This window comes from Hyperolius riggenbachi, chromosome 7, assembly GCF_040937935.1.
Source record: "Hyperolius riggenbachi isolate aHypRig1 chromosome 7, aHypRig1.pri, whole genome shotgun sequence".
In the NCBI taxonomy this organism is placed as follows: Eukaryota; Metazoa; Chordata; class Amphibia; order Anura; family Hyperoliidae; genus Hyperolius; species Hyperolius riggenbachi.
In genome coordinates, this window is record NC_090652.1 from 110,248,994 (window position 1) to 110,270,614 (window position 21,621).

A 21,621-nucleotide genomic window follows, 5' to 3' on the forward strand; every position below is an offset into this window, starting at 1 on the left:
ATAATAGTGGCAAACGTCCACATATGAACGACCAATGTTATTAGTTCTATACATATTTAAAAAAACATTTTTATTAAATAGATAGCTGAATTAAATAGTTTCTTTTTTATATTAGCCTTGAGTTCAACCTTAAATAATTTGAATCTCTACTTATTAAATTACATTCATGAAAGAAGTCAATTAAGTCAATTAACATGTTTAAAAATGTATTTTGTTTTTTTGAATGCTATCACATGCAGAACAGAGTGTCTCATTTGAAGAGTGGTATTTAAAGATATTTTCTGTGTTGCGCCAGATGCCAAATATCTTGTCCAGGCTGACTTTGCTAGCTGCCTACTCAGAAGGGTCTGTTTAGCTTGGCGCCAGTCCAGACCAGCTCAGGTAAATTGGTCGTTTCTTAGATCCAACCCAGAAACACTTGCACATTAGTAGGACGCCTCCCCTGTTTCGAGACAACGCCGTCATGTGACCCGTCACCTGACAAAATAGGATGACTCAGCCAGCAGCTGTCGGCTTCCTAAAATAATGACAAAAACAATTAGCAATCCAAGCAGTAGCCTCTCCTTAATTATCTCCTCCGAGTTTAATTAACTAGCTAAATTATCAGCAGTAATGTAGGCATTAATTATGTCAAATTACAGTGTAAGAATCACAGAGTGTGGAAAATGTCAATTCAGCTGTGTTCACCTGCCGGGATGAAATGCCAGAGAGTGTGTATGTTTGCGTCTCGATGACAGACATAGCAGCAGAACAGGGGTCTTGCGGATGGTGGCGTTTGCCGGTCTACGGTACAATAGCGCACACTGATAGAGAGCCGTATCCAAAGAACAGTTGGGAGGGGGGCTGAACCGCATTTTTGATTTAAAGCCACCTGGGAGAAGATTCATTTGCGCAGACTGGGGAGGGCTGGAAATATTTTGGCTAGTAGGATGCCAAGGAAAGGTACAGCAGTCCCTAGACCAGATGGCGCGAATGCTGAATTATTAAATTATGAATATTAATACAAATCATACACGGAAGAGGTAATAATTTTGCTGCCCTGCAGAAATAATTAACATAATTTTGATAAATTATGGGATAACAGGATCTCAAAATTAAGGAAGATTTATCTTAATTAATAACTTGGACCAGATTCGGGCGGCGAGATACTGAGCCAGGAAATGGGCGAGAGGGCTATTTTCGGCGACGTGTTGGAAGCTGTGCGTTGACCCTATGTGTGGCATGCGGTAGGTTGCCTACTCCTAATGAGGTTTTGCCAAATTAAACAGATGATGGCCGCTATTTTCTGCATTTGAATGGCAGGGCGGATAATTGTGGTAAATCAAAGGTTAGACTGAAACCAACCGGAGACTGTTACAGAAGCAATTCTTCTAGGTGTAATATCCATAATTAAATCTCAACATTTTACCTGTAGAGGGGCGATCACCTTGTAGAAGCTTGGTCTGGCTACAGTGGAGTTGGCCGCATTCTTGGCTAAGCTGGAATTAACAAATTGCCGGAGGCAGTGGTTTTTATGTTTACCGTGGTTTCACGGAAATCAAAATATTCTTGCAAAATTACATTTTTGCTTTCAATACTTTGTAGTCAGTGGGGAGGGTGACATTTGTTTGAAGAATGCTATATAGGTCCTTAAAGGGGATCTCTTGACAAAAACAAAAAGGCCGGCAGAGAGAAAACAACATATTCAGCTATGCATTAAGGCTCCAGGTGGTGTTTGAGCCTCCTTTTCTGTATTCTCAAACTGTCTTCTGCCCAAGGTGTTGCTGTGAATGCAACATACATGACTGTCTGGTCACTGGTGTATCTTCAAAAAATGTTCACCAATATCGTTCATTAGAACTACAGGAAAGGTAAGAAGATAGTGGTCTTGGCAATCAAGCCAAACCCTGATCATCCTATGTTGCCATTTACCAGAAGTGGTGGGGTTCGGTGGACATCTTGCAGCTGGAGAATCTTCACTGGAGCCAGAATAATTCCAGTGGCCCCTTCATCAATCATTTCTCTAGGCGCTGCTGATTGATCAGATTAAAGCAAAGTAGAAATACCCAGCCGCACTCCCCTAGTCGTAGTTGAGGTGCAATGATCCAGCCACCAGAGCACCAGGTGGCACTCAACTATCTGTATTGCAGAAAGATCAGCACACTCAGATTTATAATGCAAAACTTCAAGCTCTTTTAATGCAAATGGTTCCATATAATACAATTCATGTTTAACAAAGACCAGCAACTCGCAGTGGATAGGCGTCGAAGACACCCATAGTCCATCAAATGCCTGCTGACTACCTTGTAGTCCAAAGTCCTCACTCCAAAGAAGATGTGTCTCTAATCATGGCGACAGACACTGGCCTAATGCTGTTGGGCATTTGCCTGCCTTCAAGCCGATAAATGTGCACATTTCTGCAATACAGTTGATTGATCAGATTAAATACACAACTGTACCTCTCAGCCTCACACCTTAGCTCCCTCCCTACATGTGTTCCTGATTGCTTGTGTGCTAAACCCTCTTTCATCCAGGTTGGATTTATACTTTTTGTGCCCCTAGGCTAATTTTCTTGTTGGTCTTCTTCCATTAGCAGGAGCATCCCCCACTTCATGTGTAGCCCCACATTTCATGTGTACCATCCACGTACCGCAGCCCCTCTCTTTCATGTACAGATCCCTTGGGCAGCAGCACCCCTCTTTTATGTGTCACTCCTCATTTGGATCCTTCTTTTTCACATGCACCAACACTTTCTCCATGTCCAGGTGCCCCCATGGCTGCTGGTGCCCAACAGAAGATAAAAAATTATCTCCTAGGAGAAAACTTAGGAGAAAAAGTAAATTGGATCGGTCCCAATACCACTGAAACTAAGCTAATCTTTTTTCCCACCATCTCTGTCCACTTCGTTGCCTGATATAACAATAAATGTTAATAACTACCTAACAACACCTGTTCCCAAACACGTTGCTTAGGGGTATTATTTTGATACCTTTCTCATTTATTCCTCACATTCACAACCAGCTCCTGTCATTGCCGCTCAAAAATATACCACGCATCTGACCTTTTCTCTCTTAGGACACTACTAACATGTTACTACATAGGCGGCACTTATCGTTACCTTGAGACTGTACTGTGTGTACTCCTATTTTTTATTGCCTGAGGAAGCGAGGATATACCTGCGAAACGCGTTGCAAAAACCCCTGGAGTGTATTTATTTATTTATTTATTTAAATATATATTTATTTACCAATAAATTTAATTGTTTTGAATACACCGTTTTTGTGTCTGCTTGCAGGGGGTAAGTCCACCACTGCCTCCTAAGCAATTTTAAAAGTTTTAAGAATTGATTTTATCCTTTTGGCGCCTCTGTTCTTCATTACGTTATAATTGATATCCACCCCTGGTGGAGGGGGATACCCCTTTCTTTCTCCTGTCTACAGAGAGCGACTTCTTAATCCTGAGTGAGGACAGGCTAATCTCCACACCTGCCTGTACAGTGGTTACTTGGAGGTAACCCTGGTTTGTGAGTATATATTATACTCATTTCATTTACCCAATTGTCAATACTTACTAGACTATATCGGGCTCTCGGTTCTCTTTTTACATGTTACTACATGCTCTTATTAAATCTTGTCTCAACTACTGCATTAAAATATATTACTTTGTGAACTACCAACTATCGAACTGGCACCCCTCCAATCCATAGCCACCCTCGCTCCTTTTCTGCTGCTCCTTAAAACACTTTTAGACAAGCATACACTCTAACTTACGCCAATAACTCTCAACATATGACCAAGTTGTGCTTTTTACTAAATATAACTTTAAAATACACTGCCTCTAGCGACACATATTATATAGTATGCTACCTCTTGTTTTCTACCTATTCATTTACATTGTAAGGAGGAAAGGACAGGGTTCTCTCACCTTTTTATGTCTTGGAAGTTACTATATACCTTGTTCATTATGTTACATTTGTCATTATAATTGCATACTATGATATCTATCAATTCTGTATTATGTACCAACATCTATACGCAGTGTATTGTCTGTATTAATGTGTACCGCAAGTTTGTTTCTTACCCGCCCCATTTCTATGGGTGGGCCAGGCGGGCGAGTGCCCTAAACGCTGTGAGGGAAGGGGGGGGGGGGGGGCGCAGTGATTGAGGGGGAAGCTGCGGCCACAATGAGACTCAGCCGCATGGAGGGGAGCCTGACTTTTCCCTCCCTCGCCCCAGGGCCCCTCCTCCGTGCTCCCCCCTCTTTGCAGAGTAAGCCTCTGATGTGCAACTCGCCTCCCTGCCCGTTCCAATCGCCGCTCACTTGCCACTGATCTCGGTCACCATAGCTGCTGATACACACTCTACTTCCTGCTGACCTATACTGGATGCACCTATACCTAGCTAATCTATACTAGGAACACCTATAGTTAGCTTCCTATATTGGGGGCACCTACAGCTGGCTACCTATGCTGGGGACACCTATGCCTGGCTACCTATACTGGGCGCACCCATACCTGACTACCTATACTGGGGGCGTAGAATAGTGTACGAGCGACTATCTTTGTAAAGATCCTTCCCATTAAAAGGGAAATAAAAACTCAAGATGCTAGCATAATATTGCCCCTGTTTAACTCTCTAGTAAGGCCACATCTGGAATATGGAATTCAGTTGTGAGCACCACATTACAGGAAAGATATTGCAGTCTTAGAGCAGGTGCAGAGACGAGCAACAAAATTGATACGTGGGATGGAAGGTCTCACTTACCAAGGAAGGTTAGATAAACTGGGTTTATTTAGTCTAGAGAAAAGACGCCTTAGAGGGGATCTAATTAACATGTATAAATACATCAGAGGGCAATATAATAGCTTGGCGGATGAGCTTTTTGTCCCTAGGCCTTCTCAAAGGACTAGAGGACATGATCTGCGCATGGAGGAAAAACGTTTTAGCCATTTATTTAGGAAAGGATTCTTTACAGTAAGAGTGATTAAGATGTGGAATGCATTGCCACAGGAAGTAGTTATGGCAAATCCTATACCTGCACTTAAAGGGGGCTTAGATGCTTTCCTTGCATTGAAAGACATCCATGGCTACAATTACTAGGTAATGCCCAATGATGTTGATCCAGGGATTTTATCTGATTGCCATCTGGAGTCGGGAAGGAATTGTTTCCCTTTTGGGGCTAATTGGACCATGCCTTGTAAGGGTTTTTCGCCTTCCTCTGGATCAACAGGGATATGTGAGGGAGCAGGCTGGTGTTGTACTTTGTTCTCTGGTTGAACTCGATGGACGTATGTTTTTTTTCAACCCAAATAACTCTGTAACTATGTAAGTGCATTTCACATGTATGTGTGTACATGTAATTTAAATATTCAGCTTTTTTGCTATAGTGGTTCTTTATTGACCTTGCATGCAAGGTCAGTATTTATGTTATGACTAGAACCTGAATTCTGGCCACTTTAGGTTCTGTCCAGCCAATATACGAAGTGGTCGGGCTACTGTGGCCAATGTGCAAAGCAAATCACATTTGGCTTACGTTTTTGGACCAGAACGGGCCAGAACGGGAAATGACAAAAGCTGGCTGGCCAAGTCCCAAAGAAAGGCAAAGATCGCATAAATGTCAGCAAGGTGGTGGTATCTGCATTACCTGGCTCTGGCTCCTCCCCCTGCCCTTACCCACCTTGCCCCCTCCTCTCACCTCTTGTCTGCAGGTAGGAAAAATGCAAGGCAGCCCATCCAGTACACCTGTGCTCTCTCCCTCTCTGCTGCGTGTGAGTGTGTAGCTTCTCTGTGGCCTTTTATTGCAGCCTGTGTCTCTGGTATTCACTGCGAAACACAGGCTGCAATGAAAGCTGGAGACATCACAAGCGAGACACACAGCAGAGAGGGAAAGCAGGCACAGGCTGTCCTGTATATATCCAGATGTGAAAGGAGGACACAGGCCACCACTTCTCGCATTGGCCCCAGTAGCCTGGCCAGTTCGTGGATTGGCCAACCAGAAGTTGGCCACAGGGTTGGCGCTTCCATAGAGTCAAAGTGGGCAATTTCCCCAGTACCCGAGAGTCTGTTAGGACCTCGAGGTGTTGCCCCCCCCCCAACTTAACTGTGTTCCTCTGGGACCTGGTACCCTGAAATGGAGGCTTAGGACTAACAGAGGAAGCCCCCCCCACTGGGAGAGGTGAGATGTTATACAGGGGAGGGGGGCAGTAGCTGGCTCAGGGGCCCTGGGGTGAAATTTGGCTTCAACAAAAGGCACCTAATGCCGCCTTTTGGTCAGGGGTGGCTGTCAGGGGCCCCCTTAGTTAATTTTGCCCAGGGGCCCCATTGCTACTATAACTAGCACTGGTTTGCTGCTTCAGGATCTGGCTGTAACATATACCTATATGGTAGGTTTTTGAGTGCATAATTTATTAAGAAGTTTTAAATCAGGATGATACCATTTATTGGCTAACTACAAATGAACAAGAATAAACAAGCTTTCGGCCTTGCAGCCTTCGTCAGGTTTACATCCTGTTAGTTTGCAGGACATCTAAGGTGAAAATGAAGTGATGAGAAAAACAATTGTATCTATCATCAGTCTCCTAACAATGACTTTTTTAAATATCTCACAGTTCTATTTTATATTTAAATCTTGTTTTTAAGTTTGTACTCTTTCATTGTCTCTGTTCAATGACACCTTCATTGAAGTATGCCAGAGCTCAAATCTATGAATTATTGACCCTCTTTCCTGCTCTCAGAAGCTATTTACTGAAAGGAAAGTGTTTTATGACTGTAATTGCTTATCATTGAGGGTTATGCTATAGTCTGACTCAGTCCGACCCGGTCCCGACCCAGGCAGAAACCGTCACTTGCATACCTGATGTTTAACTCTTTCAGGCAGAGAAAGAAAAAAGGAACACAGCCTAGTTATTTGTGTGCTTGGCACTGTACATACACATGTCTATCTCATCATGTCACATTTCAGCACGGTTGTCCTTTAAGATGTGGCAATGAAAGGTGTGTACAAAGTGATCTGTGCTGTGTATGTGGGCACTCTAGACATTTTACTGCGTATTGTTTATGAATTGCTTTGGTAGCATCTCTGGAGCTGTTTTGGATATATTGGCTTACTCACTGTGCTGAAAGCATAGTTTGTTTAATTTTTTAGTTAGGTTGATGCATTCAAATGCTTGACAGCTTCCTCCAGAGACAATATAATACACAGATTTCTATCTGAGTTTGAGTTCCACAGATAGGGGAAGATGTGTGTTTCCCTAAAAGAAATTGCTTAGCTTGTTGGCAGAGCTGGGGAAATTAGAATAAGCACACTGAGGGATTGTTCAGACTCATGCCAGGATACAAACACATTACTGGGGCACAAACGGATGCTTTTGGTGATTTAAATGCAGATTACATAGTATATGTATTTATAGTTATTTACAATAAGTTATATGACTTGAGGAATATGATTGTTCTTGTCCTTCTTCTCTTTCTTCTACAATGGTATTAGTAGTACTATTGGTTTATAAAGCATCAACATATTCAGTGGCGCTGTACAGAGTAAGAAACAGACATGGGGTACATAATAATATAGACAATGGTATACTCAAAATATAGACATTGGTACATAATACAGAATTGGTAGATATAGTAATTACAGTGACAAAGGTAACATGATGAGCAAATTGTATAGCGGATTCCAGGGCACTAAAAGGTGAGAGAGTTCTGCCCTGGCGAGTTTGCAATCTGATATGATTATTGATCCATAATCTGCCATCTCCAACACTAAAGCCCAATCTACATTATACGATTATTTGTGCGATTAGATTACGTTTCTATTTACGATCCGATTAAATCCAACATGTCCGATCGGGATTCGATTCGACTCAATTCGATTTGCCATTGCAAAACAATAGCAAATCGAAATGAATCTAATCAAATCCCGATCGGACATGTCAGATTTAATCGGATTGTAAATAGAACCGTAATCGAATTGCACAAAGAATCGTATCGTGTAGATGGGTCTTAAGATGCAATACCCATTTGAGATTAGGCTAGGGGAATCTGGATTAGTAAGTGGTATTTAAGAAAAAACATGGGTGATTTACTGAATGGGCTAGGAGCAAACACTGGTGGCTCGGAATCTGGTAGAAATGCCTTAGATTAAATATTATGGTTTATTATACAAAAAAGTACCCGCCACTTATCTACTATAAACATACACATTTTATTGCTTCAATAGCATTGAATCTGTGGGGCCCCTACAAACCCCCCAAACCTATTAAAAAAACCCAAACGCACTGGAAACCATAAGGAGCGCTCCTGTGCGCATGCACACTCACTCACATTCCACACATTCAACCCTGGACTGACAGTCCTTCAAAGATTAGTGTGAACCAAGCTGGGCTACATAAGACTGTTGCGCGTACAGCACTAACTGGACCTTCTTATACTGGGCAAGGATCAGTACCATAGATTAAAGCACCCTCACTCCGAGGCAATTCCATGTGCTTATAACGGACTCCGATTTGCATTTCAAGGTCATGTCCAGATTCATGCACATATCACACCAACTGGCAGGTACATTTCCAGTTATAGCATCTTAATCTGGGTAACAGCGTTCGATATTACCTCCTCCTGTAGATCTTTGTTCTGGGCACAACTATCACACCGCAGCTCCCCGCAGTGATACAGGTACCTGTCATTGCGAGTTGCGCTTCTCTGCTGGCCGCATCTCCAGGCTTACGTCACATCGGCAAGCCCTCAGGCGCTCCTCCTTTCCAGTGTGCCATTCCACGCCTGTATATGGGTTGTGTCCACATGACGTTGTCTTCCTCAGTGCCAAAATGCTGTGGTTAAAGCATAAAGCTTTATGAGGCTTAAGAGCAGAAGAAAGCCTCAAACCAGTGCACTCTTAGAAAGCAGAACTTTAAAAAAGATCACACTTTGCATAATGGGAGGATAGGTTCTGAAGGTAATTGGTCCATTCAAAGAAGGCGTGACTAGATCTTCTTCAAATGTTCCCTCTAGCCATAATTGTGGGCCTCCACCTTCATCAATTAAGCTAGTTAATTTTTTAGGCAGAAGAACTTTTCCTTGGGGGAATGGGAGAAGGTCCTAGGGCTGTAAAAGAAATAGTTATTTACTGTTTAGGTCTTCAGAGGCTGCCTACAGATCAATCAGTGGTAAGATTGATTCTGCAGCATGTCCAGGTGGTCCACTAATAGCTATATGGTCTCTGTGAAGGTATCCTTAAATTGGCCTAAAATTAATCCCTTGAGATGTAAGGGGACACACCATAGTTTTTATTACCTTCATTTATGAGATGTTCCTTGTACTTTTTTTTGTGCTGTAAAATTCTTATATGAATGTGCCGTTAATATGCTCTGTGCATTCAAAACCTTGCTATGATTAACTATAGTTAGCTGAATGGTGGCAGACTACTATTGGGTCATCCAGGACCTTCTACAAGATGCTGGCAAGTTTAAAAGCACAACTAAAAGTGTACCTGAGACGGGAAAAAGTTTTGTTTTACATACCTGGGGCTTCTTCCAGCCCCTGTAGCCTTCCAGGTCTCTTTTTTTCCTCCCGGTCTACTCCATTGTGCCCCTCTGAAAGCTATGGACCAGTTGTGGGCTGCTGCAGATGTGTGGCCCATGCCTTGCACCTTCCAAATCTGCAGAATACTCTTGTGTACGGGAGAATTATCAAGGAGGTGCGCAGTCCGGGCGCATACACATGTGCGCATGCACATTAGCACACTACTGGTCACAAGGGTGGATCAGGTCATTTGGGAGTGGGGATCAGCTGGCATCTAGCCTGTGTAAATTAGCAGCAACTGGGCACACAAGCGGTGAGTTAGGCTACATAGGAATTAAAGGCTGTAGCCATTGGTAAATGGCATTAGGTGGGGCGTTCATTTTAGGCTCTAGGAGGGGGGATTGGGATTAGGAATTAGGTGGGGCAGTGGCGTAGCTACAATTCAGCCCCCCCCCAGTGAAACTTTGATGGGGCCTTCCCAATGTACACACCCCTTTCCTTGCATCCCCATGGTGACCCTCACAGCCTCGGGACCCATGTTACAAGGGACATAAAACAAGTGTGGCCATCAATATCTTCCCACACATAACAGTGTAGCCACAAAGAGCTGGAAGGGAACATTAGTAGTCGGAGTCCCCCAAAGCTCTGCCCCCCCCCCCCTGCTGCTCCCCTTTAGTTGTGCCCCTGGGTAGGGTTTTTGCCTTAGCAATAATAATAGTTATGATTATTTTTGTTATGATTATGTATTTCCGGAATAAGGCTTTTACTCTAAACACTTATTTCTGATGCAACTTTTGTCCAAATGGACATTCTTTTTATAGTTCAGTAATTTTTGCTGTCTATGGGCATCAAATGTTCTGGCCATTTTTTGATATAACAATAATCCAGAATACTAGTGGGCTTTGGGATACAAGGGATAATCACTGCTTGGCACACGCATGACACATCACTGTCTTTAGTCTGATATACTACAGCTGTGATATGTGTTGTAGTAACAACAGTATTAGCAAAACTGCAGTATAGTAAAGCAACCACAAGATGTCCCTGAGAATGCAAAGTGCTGCAATGATCTCTATGGTATTGTGATTTCCTGTATTCACTCTACGTTCCTCTCTGTTATAAGTAAACTGCATTATCTGATGGTTATGTATGATTTATCTCTGCATATTTTCTTCAGTAAATAGTTCTAACTTGTTATACTGTTATACTATCTGCATGTACAAAACACTTTGCTCCATCAATATTATGGTGATCCTGTAAAAATGACGCTCACCAAATTTCCTAACCAAAAAAGTACATGTGTGTCCCTGCATTTGACAATGACACGACTGTAAGCATCCCCAGCAAATAGCAGACAATGCTGCTTTATAATGATGCATTTGATACAGAAGAACATTACACACTTCTGCAGCCTCCAATATTTGCAATAATTATATCTAAATATTATTAAGCGATAATTATGCTGTTATAAATTCTTTTCTATTACTTTCTGCAAACTTTATTTTTTTTTAACAGCGGTACTTAAAATGAAAGCTGAATTTCATTAAAAAGGTTGGTATGAGATATCGGTGCTACGCAACCATTTTTAATTTAACGTTATTAAAAATAGCTTTCCATTTCAGTTTGCAAGTAGTTAGATTTTGAAGACATGGCAAATGACATAATTGCATGATTATGACATGATTCATAACATGCGTAATTGAGACCAGAACAGTGAATCCAAAATGCACATCCAAGCTCTATACAGTCAATAGGCAAATACAGACATACCATTTACCCAGTTACCTTTCCTGATCAGGTGCACAATCAGCTCATAGAGCCGTGATCAGCATGTCTATATTCACAAGATAATATGAGATGGTTCTGTTATGTTTTCTGGAATAACTGAAATGAAAATGGCTGTCCTGAGACTATCGGTTCATTCTTAACCAGTTTGTGTTCCATGGTTTTTACCTCTTAAAGGGAAGGTTCAGGGACTGTTAAAAAAAATAAAAGAGGCAGCAGATAGAGTATCTGCTGCCTCTGAAGAAGCGGGTTATCCCGTGAAACAGCTGTAAGGCTAGATTTTGCACTTATTGTTAGAAGGTGTCGGGAGTAATCATTAAAGGTGACTTGTTTCCGCAATTGGTGCCCGGAGAAACCTTTTTTTTCCCTTTGTCCTCCATTTTGATGTCATTATCCGCCGGAGGCACGATTGCCCCATTGCACCTGCATCTCCTGACCTGCCAGGTCCACATCTAGTGCCGATTTTTCTCTTCAACTTCTCCAACCTAAAAAAAATAAAAATCTGCATCCACTTACCTGGGGCTTCCTCCAGCCCGTGGCAGGCAGGAGGTGCCCTTGGCGCCGCTCCGCAGGCTGCCGGTGGTCTCCGGTGGCCGACCCGTGCCGCCGTGAGGCGCATTTTTGAACGCGGAAGGAGCCCGACCTGGGCGCCGGCCTGGTCGGGTCGGCCACCGGAGACCACCGGCAGCCTGCGGAGCGGCGCCGAGGGCACCTCCTGCCTGCCACGGGCTGGAGGAAGCCCCAGGTAAGTGGATGCAGATTTTTATTTTTTTTAACAGTCCCTGAACCTTCCCTTTAACCTCCCTGGCGTTCAATTTCCCGAGGATTTCTGTGCAAAAAGTGATTCAATTAATTTTCATAACCTTTTTTTTCCTGTAACTTGCCAAAATGTGTCAAGCAAGGGTCTAGTTTACAGTGCAGTGCAGTGTCCCATAGTTAGAAAACACATAAAAATTAGTTCTTTGGCCATTCCCGATTAAAACGATACCCCATATGTTGTGTGGGCAACAGTTCGGGGGCCATAGTGCTGTACAAATGCATCGCTAGGTTGGTAGGCCGTTCCCATCCTACCTAATAAAACCCCTTTGTCTCTGCGTCCCATGTCCGTGTGTGTGTGTCTGTGTCTGCGCTACTACGCATGTGCCGCAGGAACAGCCGTTGTTGGGACGGGAGCAGGATAGCCAGGGGGCCGCCAGGCAGGCGTGTGCGCACGGGTGTGTGCTGACAGGTGGTGGCGGTGACAGACCTAGAGCCCATTATTAAACTGTCTAAGGTCCCTAGTATACATATAAAAAGAGACACACTACTGCATTGTCTTATTTTTATAAATTGTTTATTTGGCTAGTTAGGTTGCAATTAACCATTTTCTTCCTTTTTAGGAATAATTTGCTTCCGGGGTCTCTTCACCTTGTTTTGAATATGGAGAGTGGTCGTAGCATATTACCCTTGATTTCCAGCACAAAATCGATAACTTTATTTTACTGATTGGGCACACCAATCAATCTTAAATGTTTACTGAGCTCACAGTGGATTCACCTCCAGAAGTCTCTAGTGGACGAGACCTGTATGGCAACTGTGGCATCGTATGACTGAATTGGCGGGTGTTAGTCACATTGGTGCAATGTTGCAATTAACTTAAGTAAAATGCATACAATTAATCATCTCATAAGTTTATTTTCACTTCAGGTTCACTTTAAGAACTCTGGAAAATTATGGAGAGCCTGAGTTATCCATAAACGTGGCCTGTTTTATATAACACTTGTCTGCATTGTTTGCAACCCTTGCTGGAGCCATAGCAAATGGTAATAAGAAGGACTTACAATAGTCTAATGAAATACTGTAGCAATTGTACACTTATATCTATCTGCAGAGCCTCACAATGTGAACTGTTTATACTAAATTCAGGTTGTCCTTTGTTGGTTAAAAGAGCCAGACCCTGTACAGTAAAGAGGAACTGTAACCAAGGATTGAACTTCATTCCAATCAGTAGCTTTCCAATACCCCCTTTCCAATGAGAAATCTTTGCCTTTTCTCATATAGATCGTCAAGGAGGTCTGTATGGCGGATATTGTGGTGAAACCCCTCCCACAGTGTGATGTCATGTCTCATGACCATGGTACTGACAGTTTGTGGTCTGTGAAACTCATTGCATTGTGGGAAATAAAGGCTTTTTCCAACTGCTAAGCAAGCGTCTCTCTGTGCATAGAACTCTCAGTAGCAAACTTTCTTTACAGATCCCCTGGCAGAACTAAAGATGATACATTTCACACTGTAAATCAGGGAGATGAAAGATTTTACAATGGGAAAACACTGGCTAAAAATCTATAAATTAATATTGTAAAAAAATTTTTTAATTCAGTGTTATTTTCACTACAGTTCCACTTTAAAAACCATTATTTTAAAATGTAAGGCTTTAAACATTTTTGCTTCTATGACTTCGCTGTATAGTAAGCTGCTTTCTTTATTTGACATTACTTCTGCTTCTGATTATCATGAGCTAGGTATCATGAGATATCATAAACGTACCAATTAGCACCCAATACCAACACACATAAAACTAGCAAATTAGGAGTGATTATGGTACAAAGCTGCTTTAAACATTATCACATTAAAAGTTTACACATCTATGTGTGTTTTTAGCTTATGGCATCTGTAAATGACACACCTGGGTGCCTACACAGCAAAGCAACGCACCTGTCATGAGAATTACACAAAATAAGTGAATGTAACGCTCACCGCGATGCTCTGTGTGTATTGTGCATGAGAAAGCAGAGCGCAGATATTGTAATGCACTTCTGTAGGAAAATATTTAGGGTACTTTTCTACATTTAAAGCATTTGAATCTTATACAGATCTACATAGATATACACAGCCATAACTAAACAAAAATCCACTAAAACACAGTTATGTCCTTATTCTACAGTCCAGGTGTCAGGGTCCTGATCTCGGGACCGATGATTGAGATGGGCACTCCCAGGGCGTAGAGTCTAAGTGAGCACAGGTGGTCTTCAACAGCGGACCCCAAAAGAGATGATGGGCCATCTGCCCTACTTTGCTGCCTGGTGGCCACCAGGTCACGACCGCTAGGACTGTCCCACCAGAGACAAGACATAAGAAGGGGTTATCTTGCCAACAGGGAAGGAAAATAAGTAACAGGATGGACTGGACAGGGCTAACTGAACAGGACGGACTGGACAGGATAGACTGGATAGGACTGACTGGACAGGACTGAACCGCACAGGCTTGACTGGACACGGCAGACTGGCGTGACAGTGCAGGAACGACATGGACACACGCTGCGGCTGTTTTGATGCAACAGCACTAGGCAGCGATTGGTCAGAGTTTAATACCCTGACCTTCGTTCCACTGTTGAGGCCATACCCCCATTGTACACACAAATGATCTAAGGGTGTGTGCCTAGTGATATGTGGCCACGTCATGTGAGGATGCTGTTCCCAGAAGTCTGCCGGGACCACACCCACTTTTAAAGACCATGTATCCTGCAAAATAATAATAAAAACCCACTCCCCTACTAATACAGGGGTTTCTTGAGATCCAAAAATGATTTGAAGGGTTCCTTCACGGTAAAAACAAGGTTGAGAAAGGCTGTTCCACACTTTTAAAAGTAAATAAATATTGTACTCTATATTAAAAAAAATGCTCAGCTCTCCAATGTGCAGCTCCAAGTTTGATTAGCTGATAGATATGTAAGGCCCCATTCACATTGCACGTGTTGCCGTCCGGATTTCGGCAACGCATACAGGAGGCACGCAAGACAACAGAAAGTGCATAGACTGCACTGTCTGATGTTCACACTGCATGTGTCCTGGACCAGTGCGGTCCACGAACGCATGCTCCACGCATTTTTCCCCAAAACGCGCTGCTGACCCATTGACTACAGTGAATGGGTATCAGCCATGCAATGCATGCAAACGCAGATGGCGTGCGTTCGTATGCATTGTGTTCCAATCGCATGGCCATCTGCGTTTGGTAATATGTACGAGGCCTAAGGCTCTGATTTGCTGGTCATGATCATGCATTAACCACTTCACCACTGAGGGGTTTTACCCCCTGAGCACCAGAGCAATTTTCACCTTTCAGCGCTCCTTCCATTCATTCGTCTATAACTTTATCATTACTTATCGCAATGAAATGAACTATATCTTGTTTTTTCCGCCACCAATTAGGCTTTCTTTAGGTGGGACATTATGCCAAGAATTATTTTTTTCTAAATGTGTTTTAATGGGAAAATAGGAAAAATGTGGGGAAAAAAATAATTATTTTTCAGTTTTCGGCCATTATAGTTTTTAAATAATGCATGCTACTGTAATTAAAACCCATGAAACGTATTTGCCCTTTTGTCCCGGTTATAAAACCATTTAAATTATGTCCCTATCACAATGTTTGGCACCAATATTTTATTTGGAAATAAAGGTGCATTTTTTTCATTTTTGCGTCCATCCCTAATTACAAGCCCATAGTTTATAAAGTAACAGTGTTATACCCTCTTGACAAAAATATTTAAAAAGTTCAGTCCCTAAGGTAACTATTTATTTATTTTTTTTAATTGTAAATTTTTTAATTTTTTTTTAATTACAAAAAAAAAAAAAAATGGGGAGTGTGGGAGGTAATGAGTTAATTTTATATGTAAAAGTCATTTATTTGTATGTGAAAAATGTGTAGGGTGTAGTTTACTATTTGGCCACAAGATGGCCACAGTAACTTTTTGTTTTAATGCGACCTCCAAGCTTCCTTCCGGAAGCTTGGAGGAAGTATAAGGAGGCTGGACACGTGAGTTTTTTCTCACAATGATCGCGCTGCCCATAGGAGAGCAGCTGATCATTGCGGGGCTTAGATCAACGAACGGGAATGGATTTTCCCGTTCATTGATCTCTGGGCGAGCGGGCGGCGGCGTGCTTACTAGCGGCGGGCGGCGTGTTTACGAGCGGGAGCGCGGGCAGCGTCGGGAACGCGGAAAGTACGTGTTTCTCCGTCCCTGGTTGTTAAAGGATGGAAAAAGGGGCGGAGAAATACGTACGCGCGGGGGTAAAGTGGTTAAACCTGAAAGTCATCACAGCAAATCAGAACCTTACAAACCCATCAGCTGATCAACCTGATCACATGCTTCTCTGTGAGTTCACCTCGGTAGGACATAATATTGGTAACGTCTATTCAACAAAAATATTGCCTAGTACATTTACATCTGAACGGACACTAAGGACGCTTAGCTTGCTACAACTGCACATGCAGTGGTTCTTCTAATGTCAGTAAAAAAACCTGGCAGGGAGGAGCATCACTTGATGAGTACTTCATAAACTCAGGCAGTCTAGGATTTGTGTTGGGAGTGTTGTAACACCTGGAGCTGAGAGATAATGTTCATTTCAATTAATTAAGGGTAGTAGGATACCTAGGCAGAGTCCTGGAGTACACCAAGAGAAAGAAGGTGAGTAGAGAGGCTGTGGCTCAAATAAAAGACACTGCAAGTCTCAATGCATGTGGCATAAAACCCATGGCCTACTTCCGCTTCATTGATGATATTTTAATCATCTGGTCCGCAAGTGAGGATGATCTTCTCCAGTTCCACAGGAACTTCAATGCCTTCCATCCTACAATCAAATTGAAACTTACCTACTCTCAGGGCTGGTGCACACCGAGCGGCTTTTTCAGTGTTTCTGCAGCCGCTTGCGGCTGCGGACACGCTTGGTCAATGTATCTCAATGGGGTGGTTCACACCAGAGCGGGAGGCATTTTGCTGAAACGCATACTCCCGAGGTGAGGCATTTTTTGGATTGCGGATGCGTTTCTGCCTCAATGTTAAGTATAGGAAAAACGCAAACCGCTCTTAAAAACGCCTGTTCAGAGCGGTTTTGCCGGTGTTTTTGTTACAGAAGCTGTTCAGTAACAGCTTTACTGTAACAATATATGAAATCTACTACACCAAAACCGCTACACAAAACCGCAAAACGCTAGCTGAAACGCTACAGAAAAATAAGAAAAAGCGTTTCAAAATCTGCTAGCATTTTGCGGATCTGCTATCGGGTTTTGGTGTGCACCAGGCCTCACACAAAGATTAACTTTCTGTACACCACCATATACATCAGGGGTAACAACATACAAACCTCTGTGTATCGCAAACCTACAGACCGTCCCACATACCTAACATATGACAGTTTTCATCCCAAGCACATTAAGAACTCTATAATTTACAGCCAAGCTATAAGGTACAACCGGATTTGTTTTGACAGGATGGACAGAGACAAGCACCTGGATGCTGGATCGCCTTAAGAACACTTTCATTAAACAAGGTTACAGTCCTCCTATGGCTGAGGCCCAAATCAGGAAAGCCAGCAACATCCCCAGGACTGAACTCCTGAAACATAAGCAAAACCAGAAAGAGGAACGTTTCCCTTTGGTTGTCACCTATAACCCACACCTGGAAATCTTAAGGCGGATTGCTAAGGAACTTCATCCCATTTTACACAAGGATCACAGACTGAGAACGATATTCCCTAAACCTCCACTCTTGTCATATCGGCAACCACACAATCTAAAACAGATGATTGTTAGGAGTTCTTTGAATAGGCCTCAATAAAACGGAACATCACCCTGCCGAAAAAAAATATGTGGGACCTGCAGACACATTTACTCCACTGACATGGTAACGATACCAGGTTCACAACAGGAGTACAGAGTACAAGGTACATTTTCCTGTGGTTCCATCAATCTGGTATATCTGATCATGTGTGCTAAATGCCCGAATGTTATGTACGTGGGAGAAACTGGACAAACTCTGCGCAAACGTATGAATGGACACAGGCACACTATCAATAATATCAAATCTGGACTCCCAGTTGCTACACACTTTCGGTCCAATGGACACAGCATGGATGATCTTCGTGTCACTGCCCTGAAGGGTGGCTTCAAAACGTCAAATGATCGATTAATAGCAGAAACAAAATTTATAAATTGGTTCAAAGCTGTGCAGAACGGTTTGATAAGGACAACAACTTTTTATATTGGTATGACGCTGATGATATTTGAACTTTCTCAGCCATTCTAGCTGAACTTGTGAACTAAGAATTTACGATACCTCTGGGTCAATCCTGATCTCAGGTCTGTGAGCATGGAGTAAACAAGAATTCTTATCTTAACTACCTCTAACCCCATTTAGATGGTCTGTTTGAATTAAGGCATCTTAATGACATGTATTTATGCTTGAAAAAAATATCTGTTTTCCCTTTTGATGTTCCATGTATAAAGCTGTCTGTACCACCAGTCTGCAAACTAACAGGATATAAGCCCGACAAAGGCTGCAAGGCCGAAAGCTTGCTTATTTTTATTCATTTTTAGTTAGCCAATAAATGGTATCATCCTGATTTAAAACTTCTTGCTTTTACTGACGGCTAACACGGTACAATACTCTTCTGCGATTCCTAATAAGAGTCTGAGAGAACGAAGATGGTCTACAGAGCCAAATATGCGTTTAGCTTTGGCTGCTTTGGTGATGACTATTTCTGTTGCGTGACTGGGGCAGCTGGATTAGATATGGTCAAACAGAGAGTTAAAGCAGCAGGGTCAGCTATTCTATCCCCCAAAAAAACCCAAATATATAAGTAGCTAAATACTTGTTCTACATAAATAACAGATGTATTGTACTGTCGACTCTTTTTCTCTCCTGCCTGAAATGGTATATGCATTGCCAGACCTCCTCCCCACTGAGCTCTGTACTAAAAACTGCACTGTCATATCTAGCTTGCTTTGTAAACACATGTGAACACAGCATAGATCGTATTTCAGCAGCTTCTGCAAAGGGGTGAGGTGTATTTCCCTTCTTAGCCTCAGCCTGTCACACTGAACTGCCCTCAGCCAATCAGGGAAGAGCAGGAATGTGGGAGGGGAGATAACACGCTTTCCACTCCGCAGCAATGTACCAGAATAGGACCAGGCCGACTGAGATAATATTCATTACAGCAGATACATTAAAGTGAACCTCCGGACTAAAAATCGACTCTGCAGCACTGAAAAGGCTTGGTGTTTCTTTAACAGTTTCACAGTATGAGAACTTTGTTTCTCTTATACAAGCCTCATTTTTAGTTGCACAGAAAAAAACTGCCAGGGTTTTTTTCCCCTGATGCTGTGCAAAGCATGATGGGATTTCCGATGTTGTTGTTTTCGTTCCGCTGTTTTGGTGCAATTTTTTTTTTTACATTTTGAATTTCACATTTGAAGCCTAGCGCGTGCAGCTGGGAGGAGTAATCAGGACACAGGACAGTTGGAACTGTGTCTCCTGCTCCTTGTCACCACCTTTCAACCAAAAAGATGGCTGCCCCCATGACAAAGATGCCAACCCCCATGAATCACAAACATTTGCCTGTTCTTTTAAAACAGGGTGGGTAAGAGATTATATTACCTATCTATTCTAATTAACATAACTAATGTAACTTGATGACAGTATGTTTGTTTAGGCTGAAGTTCCCCTTTAATAATGATATTGGAATGCTTCCAATGCAGTGTCAGAGTGTAGACTACATAATAAACACAGAGCAATGGGTAAATGGAACTTGATTTTATGGCTGACAATCCAGCTTTACTAGAGATGTAACCAGATAATTGTGTTTTATTTATGGTATGTGTATTAATGTTTCTATTGCTATGCAGAGTTCTGCGAAAAAGCAATACTGTATCCAACTTTTCTAGGAAACTGTAAATTGTGAAATACGGCCCTAAACGATACAAAATTCACTCATCCTACTTAAACTATTAAAAGTAACACATGCTAACTACTGTGTACTTGGGAGAGCTCTCCACAGATCCACGGGTGATAGGAAGGAGCCTCAGACTAAGTGATAGGTTCTACGAGCTCTTGCCAGATATGAAGTCAATATATAAGGGAGTACAAAGTGTGAGAAGTGATATTAGCAACATGAAGTCCAACTGTGGATTGATTAATATGGCTGTCTTCCAAGCTGCTATTTGCTAGGGCTTGTTTCAGTTTAGTTTATCTGATATCAGAAGCAGGGCCGGCCTTAGGTTTCACAGCGCCCTGAGCAGAACCAGATTTTGGTGCCCCCCCCCCCCCAAATTCATCCTCTTCGCGTGTGAGCGCACCACACACATACACTAATGGGGGGGGGGGGGATCTGCTGCCTAAATACACTAAAAGGGGATCTGCGACTGTAAGACTAGTAGCCTAAGCCTATATACACTAAAGGGGGGATCTGCCTACAGTAAAGGTTAGATAGGTAGCTGCCCCCAGTATAGATTAGATAGGTAGCTGCCCCCAGTATAGGTTAGATAGGTAGCTGCCCCCAGTATAGTTTAGATAGGTAGCTGCCCCCAGTATAGATTAGATAGGTAGCTGCCCCCCCAGTATAGGTTAGATAGGTAGCTGCCCCCAGTATAGATTAGATAGGTAGCTGCCCCCCCCCCAGTATAGATTAGATAGGTAGCTGCTGCCCCCAGTATAGATTAGATAGGTAGCTGCTGCCCCCAGTATAGATTAGATAGGTAGCTGCTGCCCCCAGTATAGATTAGATAGGTAGCTGCTGCCCCCAGTATAGATTAGATAGGTAGCTGCTGCCCCCAGTATAGATTAGATAGGTAGCTGCCCCCCACCAGTATAGATTAGATAGGTAGCTGCCCCCCCCCCAGTATAGATTAGATAGGTAGCTGCCCCCCCCCAGTATAGGTTAGATAGGTAGCTGCCCCCCCCAGTATAGGTTAGATAGGTAGGTTCCCTCAGTATAGTATAGATAGGTAGCTGCCCCCAGTATAGGTTAGATAGGTAGCTGCCCCCAGTATAGGTTAGATAGGTAGCTGCCCCCAGTATAGGTTAGATAGGTAGCTGCCCCCAGCATAGGTTAGATAAGTAGCTGCCCCCAGCATAGGTTAGATAGGTAGCTGCCCCCAGTATAGGTTAGATAGGTAGCTGCCCCCAGTATAGATTAGATAGGTAGGTGCCCCCAGTATAGGTTAGATAGGTAGCTGCCCCCAGTATAAGTTAGATAGGTAGCTGCCCCTCCAGTATAGGTTAGATAGGTAGGTGCCCCCAGTATAGGTTAGATAGGTAGGTGCCCCCAGTATAGATTAGATAGGTAGCTGCCCCCCCCCCCCCAGTATAGGTTAGATAGGTAGGTGCCCCCAGTATAGATTAGATAGGTAGCTGCCCCCCCAGTATAGGTTAGATAGGTAGCTGCCCCCCAGTATAGGTTAGATAGGTAGGTGCCCCCCAGTATAGGTTAGATAGGTAGGTGCCCCCAGTATAGATTAGATAGGTAGCTGCCCCCCCCCAGTATAGGCTAGATAGGTAGGTGCCCCCAGTATAGATTAGATAGGTAGCTGC

The 21,621-nt window shown here is 42.9% G+C and overlaps 1 long non-coding RNA gene across 1 annotated transcript in view; it reads right to left on the reverse strand.

Annotated features, from left to right (window-relative positions):
- Positions 1–216: 216 nt before the first annotated feature.
- LOC137525618 (uncharacterized) overlaps positions 217–21,621 on the reverse strand; it is a 153,089-nt gene continuing 131,684 nt past the window's right edge. The window contains exon 3 of the long non-coding RNA XR_011022958.1: positions 217–517. This is a non-coding gene — a long non-coding RNA (uncharacterized lncRNA). The remainder of the gene's footprint in view (positions 518–21,621) is intronic.